The sequence below is a fragment of the Pan paniscus genome, chromosome 1 (genome assembly GCF_029289425.2).
Source record: "Pan paniscus chromosome 1, NHGRI_mPanPan1-v2.0_pri, whole genome shotgun sequence".
NCBI classification, from domain to species: Eukaryota; Metazoa; Chordata; class Mammalia; order Primates; family Hominidae; genus Pan; species Pan paniscus.
The window spans coordinates 18,717,659-18,729,943 of NC_073249.2; positions in this window are offsets into that span (position 1 = coordinate 18,717,659).

Below are 12,285 nucleotides of genomic sequence, written 5' to 3' on the forward strand. Positions count from 1 at the left end.
GTTTTACCACAATTTTTTAAGTTAAAAAAATTACAAGGGAAAGACATAGCAGATGAGACCGATAGGCATTAATATGTTTGCTCATTGAAAACAAAGTTGATTGCACTGCAGGAGGTCATCTAATTGGCTGATCCTGGTGGGAACCTCTGCTCTGCCCATTGGCCCCACTGCCACCCACTAGGACAATCTGGTCTTGGAAGAGTAGATGGAGCCTACGGGATTCACAACTTGTTTATAAAACCGGATGGGTGGCCAGAGATAAAACTGGATGGATGGATGGATGGATGGATGCCTGGAAGATAGAACTTGCTGGAAAGACCAAGGACTGTTGAGGAAGTATGGTAGTTTTCCAATGAGAAAGATGGTAGAGAGGCCCTCAGATATTGACAGCTCATCCCTAAATACTCCACTGGACACAAACACTATGGTACTTGCTAGAGGAAACCCTGGGAATGATCTGACTGAGTGCTCTCATTAGACAGATGAGGCAACTGAGATCAGAGAGGTTAAGTGATTTTCCTAAGGCCACACAGATCAGAAGACGACCCATGACCTCCTGACTCTCTAATGAGTGCCCTTTCTACTCTTTAACAAAATAACCTACATTCTGAGGGGGACTCGTCCACCCCGAAATCTTTGTCATAGAGGACAGATGCCACAAGTCATTCCAGAACACCTGCAGCTGACACAGTTTACCTTTCTCTTCCAGCCTCTTTCTAAATTCCAGTTTGTTCTGGCCATGAAAGTTTTATTCTGCCCTTGCCTGAGTAAACCTCAGCCCTGGAAAATCAATTCCATTGTGCGTCATCTGTGTCCCTTTCCTAAGTGGTTGGCCTCTGCTGGAAAATATCTCAGGACCATGCACACCAGATCCATTGCAAAGTGCATCCTCAGGGAGGCCTGCAGGGCTGCTCCATGCTCTCTTTATTTGCTCTTAGACATTCTTTCTAGGTTCCCTCTCAGAGACAGCTCTGAATGTTCCCCTCACCTTAAGCTCCCTGGGGAGTTCTCACCTTACCTGTCACTGACTTCATCCAGAAAATTGAGGCCAGTGGTTCTAAATTTCTTCTACACCACCCATCTCCTGACCCACAAGCTTGTGTCCGTCCCTGCCCACCCTCACTCCTCCCCCCAGGTCAGAGCACTAGGGTCCTTCCTTCTGCCCCAGACTAGTGGGCCTGAGTTCCAAATCCCTTTTTCCAACCACCACTGGGTTCTCCATCCATAAATGATCCTCTCTCTCCACCTTCGGCCACCTCTTAACTAAGTCCTTCCTCTCAAATCAAAGCCTTCTTCAAAGATGTACACACTTGATCCTTCAAATTCTCACTGTCCATTCACATCTCTGATTCCTTGGCTGCCTCCATCACTTTACAAGAACTGCGCTGGCTGGAGCCACACATGGTCCAATCCAGTGAGTGTGCTTACGGGTGTTTATTCTAATTTTTTTTTTCCAGACAGAATCTCCCTCAAACACTCAAGCTGGAGTGCAGTGGCGCAATCTCGGCTCACTGCAACCTCCGCCTCCTGGATTCAAGCAATTCTCCTGCCTCAGCCTCCCAAGTAGCTGCGATTACAGGCATGTGCCACCAGGCCCAGCTAATATTTTTTGTATTTTTAGTACAGACGGGGTTTCACCATGTTGGCCAGGCTGGTCTCAAACTCCTGACCTCAGGTGATCCACCCGCCTCGGCCTCCTAAAGGTGTGTTTTTCTTTGCACTGCCTTGTCTCCGCAGCATTTGACTCCTCTGACCTCTGCCATCTTATGGAAATCCTCTCCTTCTCTCCCCCTACTTCTTCAACTATTACTTCTTGGTTTCTTTGATAGCTTTCTCTTCCTCCACCTGCCTCTCAAACATTGGTATGTAGAGAGAAATGACTTAGCCCACTGTCTTCCTTTTCCCTGAGCAATTGCACCTACCCTTTTGGTGTCAACCCCTCATCTCCTACAGTGGAATCTAGCTCTGACCTCTACATAATACAGTCCAAGTTCTGTAATTTAGCATATAAAGACTTTCATGAATCAATCTTAGATTTTGATTATATTAAATCAATCATTTAGTAGATTATACTATTTAATAACATTATAAAAGGCCACATTGTTTTAAAGGGTAAAATCATGACTCTCATACCAATATAAAATGAACACAAATCAAAGAGTTTATTTTGCTCACTATTTAATCTGAGAAACAGAAGCACATTACAACCAATTAAAAGGAAAACCTCAAGAGCAGACACACGCAGAGGCAATCAGCAATGTTAATATGAATTTGCTCAATAGACGCAAACCTGGCTTCTTTCATGGTGAGGAAAATAAATTAATTGTACTTCCATTGGACAAAATTAATTTTCATGTCTGTGGTCAAGAGTCATTTGTATTGATAACTAGGCCAGATGGTACATGCCTGTAGTCCCAGCTACTCAGGAGGCTAAGAAGGGAAGATTGCTTGAGCCCAGGAGTACAAGTCCAGCCTGGGCAACATAGTAAGATCCCATCTAAAAAAAATGAATCCGCTAAACTGCTTATAGTATGTGAACTAGCTTATGATGATGAAAGTCAGAGAAGGGTATACTGGATAGGGCACTAATTTTTCCTACATCTTAAAGTCATTCACAGTTTTTCCTGGTTGTCTATTTCTCTCCTCTCCTCAACCTGTAATCATAATAATCTCAAAAAAAGTATATTTTTGATCACACACAAAAAAGACTGGTCTCCTTAGCTTTGGCCTAATTATTACCATGGGGTAGCAAAATACTTAACCACAGATGCTTTCTTGAGTTTGCTTTTGCATATTTAGAACTTTATATTATTGAATAACTACTGAGGCCACAAATTAATGTTTGCCTTAAAGTTTTCTTAAGTGATCTCAGATTTTTAAAAATCTTCTGTTACTTGCCATCCTGAGGCTAGGAAACTAAGCTTTGAAAACTCTTTCTCCAGCTTTCCCCTGCAGTCCTGTCAAGTTTGCTGAGGGTGTTGGCCCATCTCCCATCCGTAAACCAGGTACCAGCCAGTTTTCCTGGGAGAGCTTTCTAGGAGGCATTGATTGGCACCCTAAACAAAGTCAACTTGTGTTACCTAAAGTGGCTTGTCACGCTGGATTCAATAAGAATCCTTCTCTAACATGACATCTCCAGATGAGACCCTAATCGCACAATCAATTTTCCCAACTATATCTTGTTTAAGAAAATGAAAAAGAGAAGGAAAAAGGGAAAACAGTTTCTTTTTGAACCTATTGTGTTATGGGGAGTAAGGAGACTCAATAAAAGTTTCTGATCTCTAGGGGGAAAGGGTATCAGAGAGAATCAGACATCAGTGAAGTAAGTTAACTTTATTTACGAATAAATGAAATAAATTAATAAATTAAATAATTTTATAAATTAATAAATAACTGAAGGGAATTAGAAAGCAATGAATTTTAAAAATTCAGTTAAAATGTTTCTCATTCTTTTCTTAAACTCACCAAGAGAACTTTATTCTTTTTTAAGCAAAAAGACTTTATTTCTTAAAACACTTTTAAATTTACAAAGAAATTGAGCAGACCGTACAGAGTTTCCATGTACCACCCCTTCTCCACAGCCTCTCCTTGTCAGGGAGGGAAAATATATTTTCCTTAGGCATTGCTAGGTTCATGGTTGAGGCCCCTATAACAAAAGACAGACAGATATTTAGTGTACATTTTACATGATAGTGAGCCTTTACAAGAAAATAAAGAGCCCAAGAAATGGGTAAACCTGTGTATATTTAATGCTAGGTTTGACGAAGAAGTGGATAGTTGTGGAGAAGTGTGATTGGATGAAAAAGTATGATTTAATGGTCATAAACTGGGGGAACTTAGCAAGGCCTGTTTGCTCAGATTCTTCTCCAAGTCCCTGTGTCTTGACAGATAGGGATATTCCTTTTCTCCAGTACAGGGAGGGCACCTCTTTAATGAGGGTCTTATTATCTGCTTCATGGGAAGGTCAGAAAATCCTTCCTAGGTGTGACATTATTTTAAATACATATTTATGTTGGTTTTTATCCATGATTTCTGACTCAGAACTCCCATGGTCCTTGTAATTTCTCCCCAAGGCAGGTCATAGAAACTAAAAATGTGCTCTAATCTTCCCCCACCTCTCTGTCTTAGAGTTGGCCATAAAGAAATTCTCAGACCTACCTTGTCTAATTGCAGGCGATGAGACCCCAGTTTCAAAAGGGATCTTGCCGCATGCTCTGGAGGAAGGAACACTGCACAGAGAAGCCAAGAGGAGTCAGAACAGACAGGCCTTGCTGGGTTTGCCCACTCCATCTATTACTGTTAGATCATGCCCTTTTTGACCAATCACATTTCTTTTTTTTAATTTTTATTTTTTGAGACAGAGTCTCACTCTGTCGCCCAGGATGGAGTGCAGTAGCATGATCTCGGCTCACTGCAACCTCTGCCTCCCGGTTCAAGCGATTCTCCTGCCTCAGCTTCCCGAGCAGCTGGGATTACAGGAGCCCGCCACCACGTCCGGCTAATTTTTGTATTTTTAGTAGACACGGGGTTTCACCATGTTGGCCAGGCTGGTCTGGAACTCCTGACCTCAGGTGATCCACCTGCCTCGGCCTTCCAAAGTATGGGATTATAGGTGTAAGCCACCGTGCCCAGCCCGCCACATTTCTACATGGGTGTTTATACTTCAGTAAAGCCTATGCTATGAAGTCTCCATAAAAAGCCCATGGAAGAGGGTATGGAGAGCTTCCAGATAGCTGAACATGTGGAGGTTCCTAGAGGGTTGCATGCTCAGGGAGGGCACAGAAGCTCTGTGCCCCTTCCCCCATACCTCGCCCTATGCATCTCTTCATTTTGTAACACCCTTTGCAATAAACCAGTAAATGTGAGTAAATGTTTCCTGAGTTCTGTGAGCCTAGCAAATTAATTAAACTCATGGAGGAAGTCGTGGGAACCCTGAATTGCAGCCAGTAGTTGAGAAGCACAGGCAAAACAACCTTGGGCTTGCCATCGGAGTCCAAAGTGGGAGACAATCTTATGGGAATGAGCCCTCAATCTGTTGCATCTGCTGCTATCTCCAGGTAGATAGTTTTGAAACTAAATTGGAGGACACCCCACTGGTGTCCACTGCAAAATCGCTTGCTTGCTGGTGGGGAGAAATCACCACATATTTTGGGGTCACAAAAGTCTTCTATGTTAATTCTTGTGGTGTGAAAACAGAGCAAAAAACAATTGGAGTTTTTTCCGCTGACACTAGATTTTATGGCTTGCTCTGGGGGGAAGGGCAGAGGGAAGGTGAGTGTGACCTTCCAGTTTCTGCTGTTTTCTCAAATGCCAAGATGCCGTACTTTGGAGTAGTGTGTCCTGAACCCCATCATCCTGTTATTAACATTTTACATTAGTTTGATAAATTTCTTAGAATTGATGAGCCAATCCTGATATATTATTATTAACTGAAGTCCATAGTTTATGCAGATTTTCTTAGGTTTTTCTCTAATGTCCTTTTTCTCTTCCAAGATCCTATCTAGGATACTACATTCCATTTAGTCATTGTATTATTGATATTTATTTCTTTTTTATTGTTGAATAATTCCATTGTTTGGCTGTATGACAGTTTGTACATCTGTTTTGAAGGATATCTTAGTCTTGGTTGCTTCCAGTTTCTAGTAATTGTGAAAAAAGTTAGTATAAACACTCATGTACAGGATTCTGTGTGGATATAAGTTTTCAAGTCAGTTACTTAGGAGTGAGATTTCTGAGTTGTATGGTAAAATAGCTTAGCTTTGTAAGAAACTGCCAAACTGTCTTCCAAAGGGACTATATCATCTTGCATGCCCACTAGCAGTGAATGGGAGTTCCTATTTTGCCACATCCTCACCAGAATTTGGTGCTGTCAGTGTTCTGGATTTAGGTCATTCTAATAGGTGTGTGGTGTTATCTAATTGTTGTCTTAATTTGCATTTCCCTAATGACAAAGGATGTTGAGTATCTTTTTGTGTGCTTTTTTTTTTTTTTTTTTGGTCATTTGTACATATTTGGTGAGGTGTCTGTTCAAGTCTTATTTACATTTATTTATGTATTAGACTGGGTCTCACTCTGTTGCCCAGACTGGAGTGCAGTGGCACAGTCTCAGCTCACTGAAACCTCTGCCTGCTGGGCTCAAGCGATCCTCCCACTTTAGCCTTCTGAGTAGCTGGGACCACAGGCACATGCCACCATGCCCAGCTAATTCTTTGTATTTTTGGTAGAGATGGGGTTTCACCAGGTTGCCCAGGCTGGTCTCGCACTCCTGAACTCAGGCAATCCTCCCACCTCGGCCTCCCAAAATGTTGGGATTACAGGCATGAGCCACCATGCCCAAACTTTTTCTTTCATAATTCAGCTGATTTTGGTCGTGTTGAAGGTCAGTATGCAGACATTACGAGCAATTTGTACACAATTCTTAATGCACATACCAAAAATTTAAGAAGCCATGTAGTTTTTAATTCTTTTCTAAATGATTAATTTGGTGACTTTCTAAGAAATTAATCCAGAAAAAGTTAAATCTAGAAAATTTACAGTCAAAAAAGATGTTCAGTACCAATATCTTCAAAGGTTGATAAGCTCTTACATTGTCTCAGTAACTCACATACTGATGTCATACATCATATATACTCAAATTTTCAAGCTTTCAGAGCAAATTATTAATAACTAAGTTATTAGGAAAAGCAAAGCGGAATGCTACAACCAAAAGCACATATTCTGATAATGAGAACCAAGATCAGGGACCAGTTTTCTTTAAAACACAATTCTCCTAAAAACGACATGGGAATAGAAGGAATTTAAAATGTTCAAGACAGATACACCATTCAGGATCAACAAGAGTTTTTGCAACTTACCAGCAGCCTTGGGGACATCACAGCCTTCCATTGTTCCCCTCCGGTTCCTTCATGTTGTGGATCAGCTCCTCTCTTTCACTGTCCTATTGCTCCTGCTGCTCCCTATAAATACACTTTTCTTGTGTCTGTTTCACATTCAAACGCCTTGAGCGAGGATATGAGTGATTCAGTTAGTCCCGTCATCCAAGTTGCATCGAGTTGCCTGAGACTCTTGACCTTATAGATGATAGGCCAGCCTATAAATTAGCTAGCTCTGGAAAAGGCACCCACCCATGGTCCAATTACCTGTGAGCAGGTGGTTGGGGTCGCAGGTGTCAGGCATGGAGTCCAAAGGGTAGGGCCCTTACCTTTAAGGTGTGCTCCCCAACTCTCAGAGGGGGGACAGTGTTGTACAGGCTAGTTCAGGCTTTTCTTGGGCAAAGTTGGTCATAAGGTTCTCCCATTAGTGACCCTCCCTCCATCGTCATCCTCGCTAATAAATATCCCCCCAAGAATACTCTAACATTTAAATAGAGGAGCCCCTAAAGCACAAGGTCATTGAATCTAAATGAGTTTCTGGCTTGAAGGCCTATTTCTGCCTCAAATGCCATAGTCCCTCCTAGGATTCTTTACTCCAACTGAGCAAAGACCTTAACGCTATTGTCTTCTCACTTTTGTCATGTCAGAGCATGGGCATTGTAACTTGCAGGACATGTCAGTAGGATAAAGATTAAAAGAGGACCAGGTACAGAGGCTCATGCCCATAATCTCAGCAATTTGAGAGACCAAAGCAGGAGGATGGCTTAAGGTCAAGAGTTCGAGATCAGCCTGGGTAACATAGTAAGAACCTATCTCTACAGAAAAATTTAAAAATTATCTGGGTATGGTAGCATACACCTGTAATCCCAGATACTCAGAAGGCTGAGGGAGGAGGATCACTTGAGCCCAGGAGTTTGAGGCTGCAGTGAGTCCTGATCACACCAATGCACTCCAGCTTGGGTGACATAGCTAGATCCTGTCTCTAAAACGAAACAAAACAAAACAAAAAGTAAAGAGGAGGAGAGTGCATTTTGGGTCTATCCACTCCAGACATGGGATTTCTCCTATTGTACATGCTACATTCCATTTCTAAAACTCACTTAGCTATGAGAGATGATAGACAAATCAATAGATAGTGCTTTATGCCTAATGATAATCTCAACCAACCTTTGTATATGTCTTATTTTTACATGCAGGGAGCCTTACAACATCTCATGTTATAGGCATCATTATGGCCACTATGTAGAGAAGTGGACTGAACTGACAAGGAGAAAAGTTAAGTAGTAATTTATCCAAGATGTCACAACTGGTAAGTGAACTCAAAATTTCAACCCCAAGAATTTGAACTCAGTCTTTCCACTACGCTATGAAAAGGCTCAGGAAAAGTGACGCTATCGTTGCCTCCTAAAGACATCTCTAACAGTAATATTGTGTGTACATCTCAGAAATGACCGCAGTGAGTGTGCAATGTGAGATGCAGTATGTGTGTGGGTATTTTTAGGATAAGACAGTGTGATATTATATCTTTGGCACCTCATTTAAGTAGACCGTGTTTCCTAAAAAGGAGATGTGACTTTGTCACTTAAGCAAAGACCTTTTTCCATGTGCCTCTAAGAATCCTTCAGAAATATTAGTTGTTTTTTTTTTTAATGAGACACTGTCTACAGGATAATGAACATTTCCCCTTCTTTTTCCTCTATGCTTAGTGAGGAACATACCTTCATGGGGTCCAAAGCAAGATATTTAATTCAAATAAGAGAAAAAAATGTGATGTCAGCCAAGTTTGACCCTGGGATATTTCTCCCTTTTCTTTGTGTGCACTTTAAAATTTACTTCAATCCAGGACCAAAGTATTTCCCTGTTGTTGTGCCCAGATCTTTCTCATCTCTGTTTGATGGCTTTTTGCTTCATAGCAAAAATCACAGGGGCAATTGTAATTACAGTGCAGTCACATCTGCATTTCAAATGAGCGCAATCCATTTTGGTTCTCATAATTTTGAGGGCTGAATAAATAGTGCTCTTCCAGTTGTGAATGGCTGCAATATGGAGCCTCAGGAGAGAGGGAAACTGTAGGGTTCAACATGCTCTGAACTATTCTTGGCAGCTGCAGTGCTGCTTTGAGGGCTCATTATAAACCTGGATATTTTTCTCTTTGCAACATTTTGAAATGGTTCTGAAGAGTTCATCTTTAAGCTGGAGCAGTTTTATCTGGTTATCTTAGCCTTCACACAACAGTAATCCACTCTTTCCTCAAGAGAATCACTTAGAAAAACATATCCTTCACTTGTGACAGGCAGCATACCAGAAATGCCAACATTTGTAATTTGCAAAAAAAATGGCAATTTAGTGTTTTGGTTTTCATGTAAGGCACCTGTCATGGAGGGAGGTGAAGCATGAGTAGTGTTCCAAGGGCCATTGTAGAGTTGCTTGGGTTTAGTCATTGAGTCACAAAGACCTTCCATCAAAATCAAAGGCTAAATTCTTGTTTCTGTCAGTAAGGCAATTTAGGTGTCCTGAACAACCCTTCTGATTGAAATAACTGCATTGTTGAATAAACACTACATTTTTCCTTTAAAATGCATTGCTGCATGGAACCGAGGTAAGAAATCCACAGAGACACAAAACAAGGCATAACCAGGACCCTTGGGACTCAGACAAATGCAAAGTTAGCTTTCACCTTGAAGGTTTCTGCTGAAAACTGGAATACTTGAGCTTCTGCTTTGAGGACAACATAGGCATGGAAGGCAGGATTAAAATCCTAGGGCCCACCCCAGTGAAGAACCTGATGCAAAATACCTGCATAACCCTGAGACCCCAAAGAGCTATAATTTAAGTATTAGGGTGAACTAAAAATAAACCCTAGTGGGCAGAAAGTAAAGCCAGGAAACTTACCTAGCTAGACTTGGTGCTAAACAATAACAACAACAAAAAAATTACTCTGAGAATACATAATTAAGATATTACAAGAGTTTTTGGTCCAAATTCACATAACCTCTGCAACCACCAAAAATCACAAATAGATAAATATATTCAAAGTGGTTCTAGGTTGGTAACACCTCTAGGATGCTGTGAAAAGCAGACGTGAATTCTCTTTGCTAGACTTCAATGTCAAGCCAGCTTCTAAGAATCCAAGGAAATCCAGCCACTGGATCCAAGGAAATTAGCCACTCACAGCACCAACACCAAAACCTGTAAGGAAATAAGGTACTGTGTGTGAGAATCAGCAGCTCCAGAGAGCTGAAACAAATCCTCAGAAAGAACTTGAAAATATGAGCTAGAAAATAGATTTCACGTAATGACCATGAAGATATTTAAAAACCAAATAGAACTGCTAAGATTTAAAAAGCAATAAAGAAAAATGAAAACTCAGTGGATGGATTAACCAGCAGATTAGATAAGGCTAGAGAGAAATTTAATGAACTTGAAGATAGGCCAAAAATATTTTTCAGAATGCAGTTTAGAAAGATAAAGGAAAACAAAACATGAAAGAGGGGATAGAAAACAGAGGCTAAAATGATAGGCTATAGCACAGTACTTTCTTAACAAAAAGTACCAGCAGGAGACAGGGAGAATGGGTCATATTTTAAAAGATTCTAAGAATTTTTTTAGAATTGTGGAAGGACACCGGTTTTCAGGTCCAAGGAACTAAATGAAAGGCATATGAAAGGCTTGTTATGTAAGAAAGAAAGATAAGCAAAGAAATTGGTGAATATGTACACCTATAATACAAAGCAATATTAATAATATCTAATTTATAGGTCAAAAATAGTCTATTATTAAAATTCTGGATAACATAGAATGTAATTTGAAGGGATGTTAATTATTATTAAAGTTTTCTAAGGTTCTGCTGTTCAAGAGGAGGTTGAAGATGCTGCTTTAGTCTTTATAAGCTAAAAGTATATATTGGAAGATCTAGTACAGCTATGATGAGGCTAGAAACTGCTCTAAAAAGAATAGAAATAGCAAATGCCTCTTTATTGCAGTAGTATGAATAATAGCAAAAGGCCAAAAACAGCCCATATGTTCAGTAGTAAGTAGATGACTGGTTGAATACCCTATGAAACATCCACACAACAGAGTTCCTTTACAAGAATGAAAATATGATTTCCAAACAAAGTAGAAAGAAGAAATGGAATTACCAGTATGTGGAGGAGAAGACCCTCAGTCAGTCCAAAAGACATCAAGAAAAGGCCAAAGAAAACACAAATAGAAAAAAGTGGATGAACAGAAGCATATGATAAAATTATAGTAAAGAATCCAAATCTGGTACATTGGCAACTATATTAATGTAAATGGACTAAATTCTATAGTTGGAAGCAGGCATTAGATTGGGTTAAAAGCATTCTATGCATATACCTATTACAAGAGGTATACCTAAAACATAAAGATCTCAAGTTATTGAAAGCCAATGAGTGGAGATACATATGCAAGGTGAATATTATCCCCCTAAAGCTGACAAATAGACATTAAAGAAAATAAGTTTTGCTAGAGATTTTACTAGAGATAATGATAAAAGGTACAATCCATAAAAATGAACTTGTAGGACCTTAACGTTTAACTTCAAAATACATAAAGCAAAAATTGATGTATCTGGAAGAAAAAAATATGAAAATTTATCTCAAAAATGGGATATTTTAAAATCTCTTTGTAGATTATTGTAATTGATAAATCAAGTAAATCAGATGTTAATAAGTACATAGAATATTTGAACAGCACATTTCACAAGATTTAACAATCTTGTTGATAGAGAGAAACATTATACCTCAAAACTAGAGAAAACATCCTTTTAAAAGACATACAGGGAGGTGGCTGACAAGATAGCAGAATAGGAACAGCTCCGGTCTACAGCTCCCAGCGAGATCAATGCAGAAGGCGGGTGATTTCTGCATTTCCAACTGAGGTACCAGGCTCATCTCACTGGGACTGGTTACACGGTGGGTGCACCCTGAAGCAGGGTGGGGCGTCGCCTCACCCAGGAAGAGAAGGGGTCGGGGAACTCGCTCCCCTAGCCGAGGGAAGCCGTGAGGGATTGTGCCCGTGAGGAACTGTGCATTCCCGCCCAGATGCTATGCTTTTCTCACCGTCTTCGCAACCCGCAGACCAGGAGATTCCCTCGGGTTCCTACACCACGACGGCCCTGGGTTTCAAGCACAAAACTGGGCAGCCACTGAGCTAGCTACAGGAGTTTTTTTTAATACCCCAGTGGTGCCTGGAATGCCAGTGAGACCAAACTGCTCACTCCCTTGGAAAGGGGGCTGAAGCCAGGGAGCCAAGTGGTCTAGCTTAGCGGATCCCACCCCCACAGAGCCCAACAAGCTAAGATCCACTGGCTTGAAATTCTCGCTACCAGCACTACAGTCTGAAGTCGACCTGGGATGCTTGAGCTTGATGGGGGGAGGGGCGTCTGTCATTA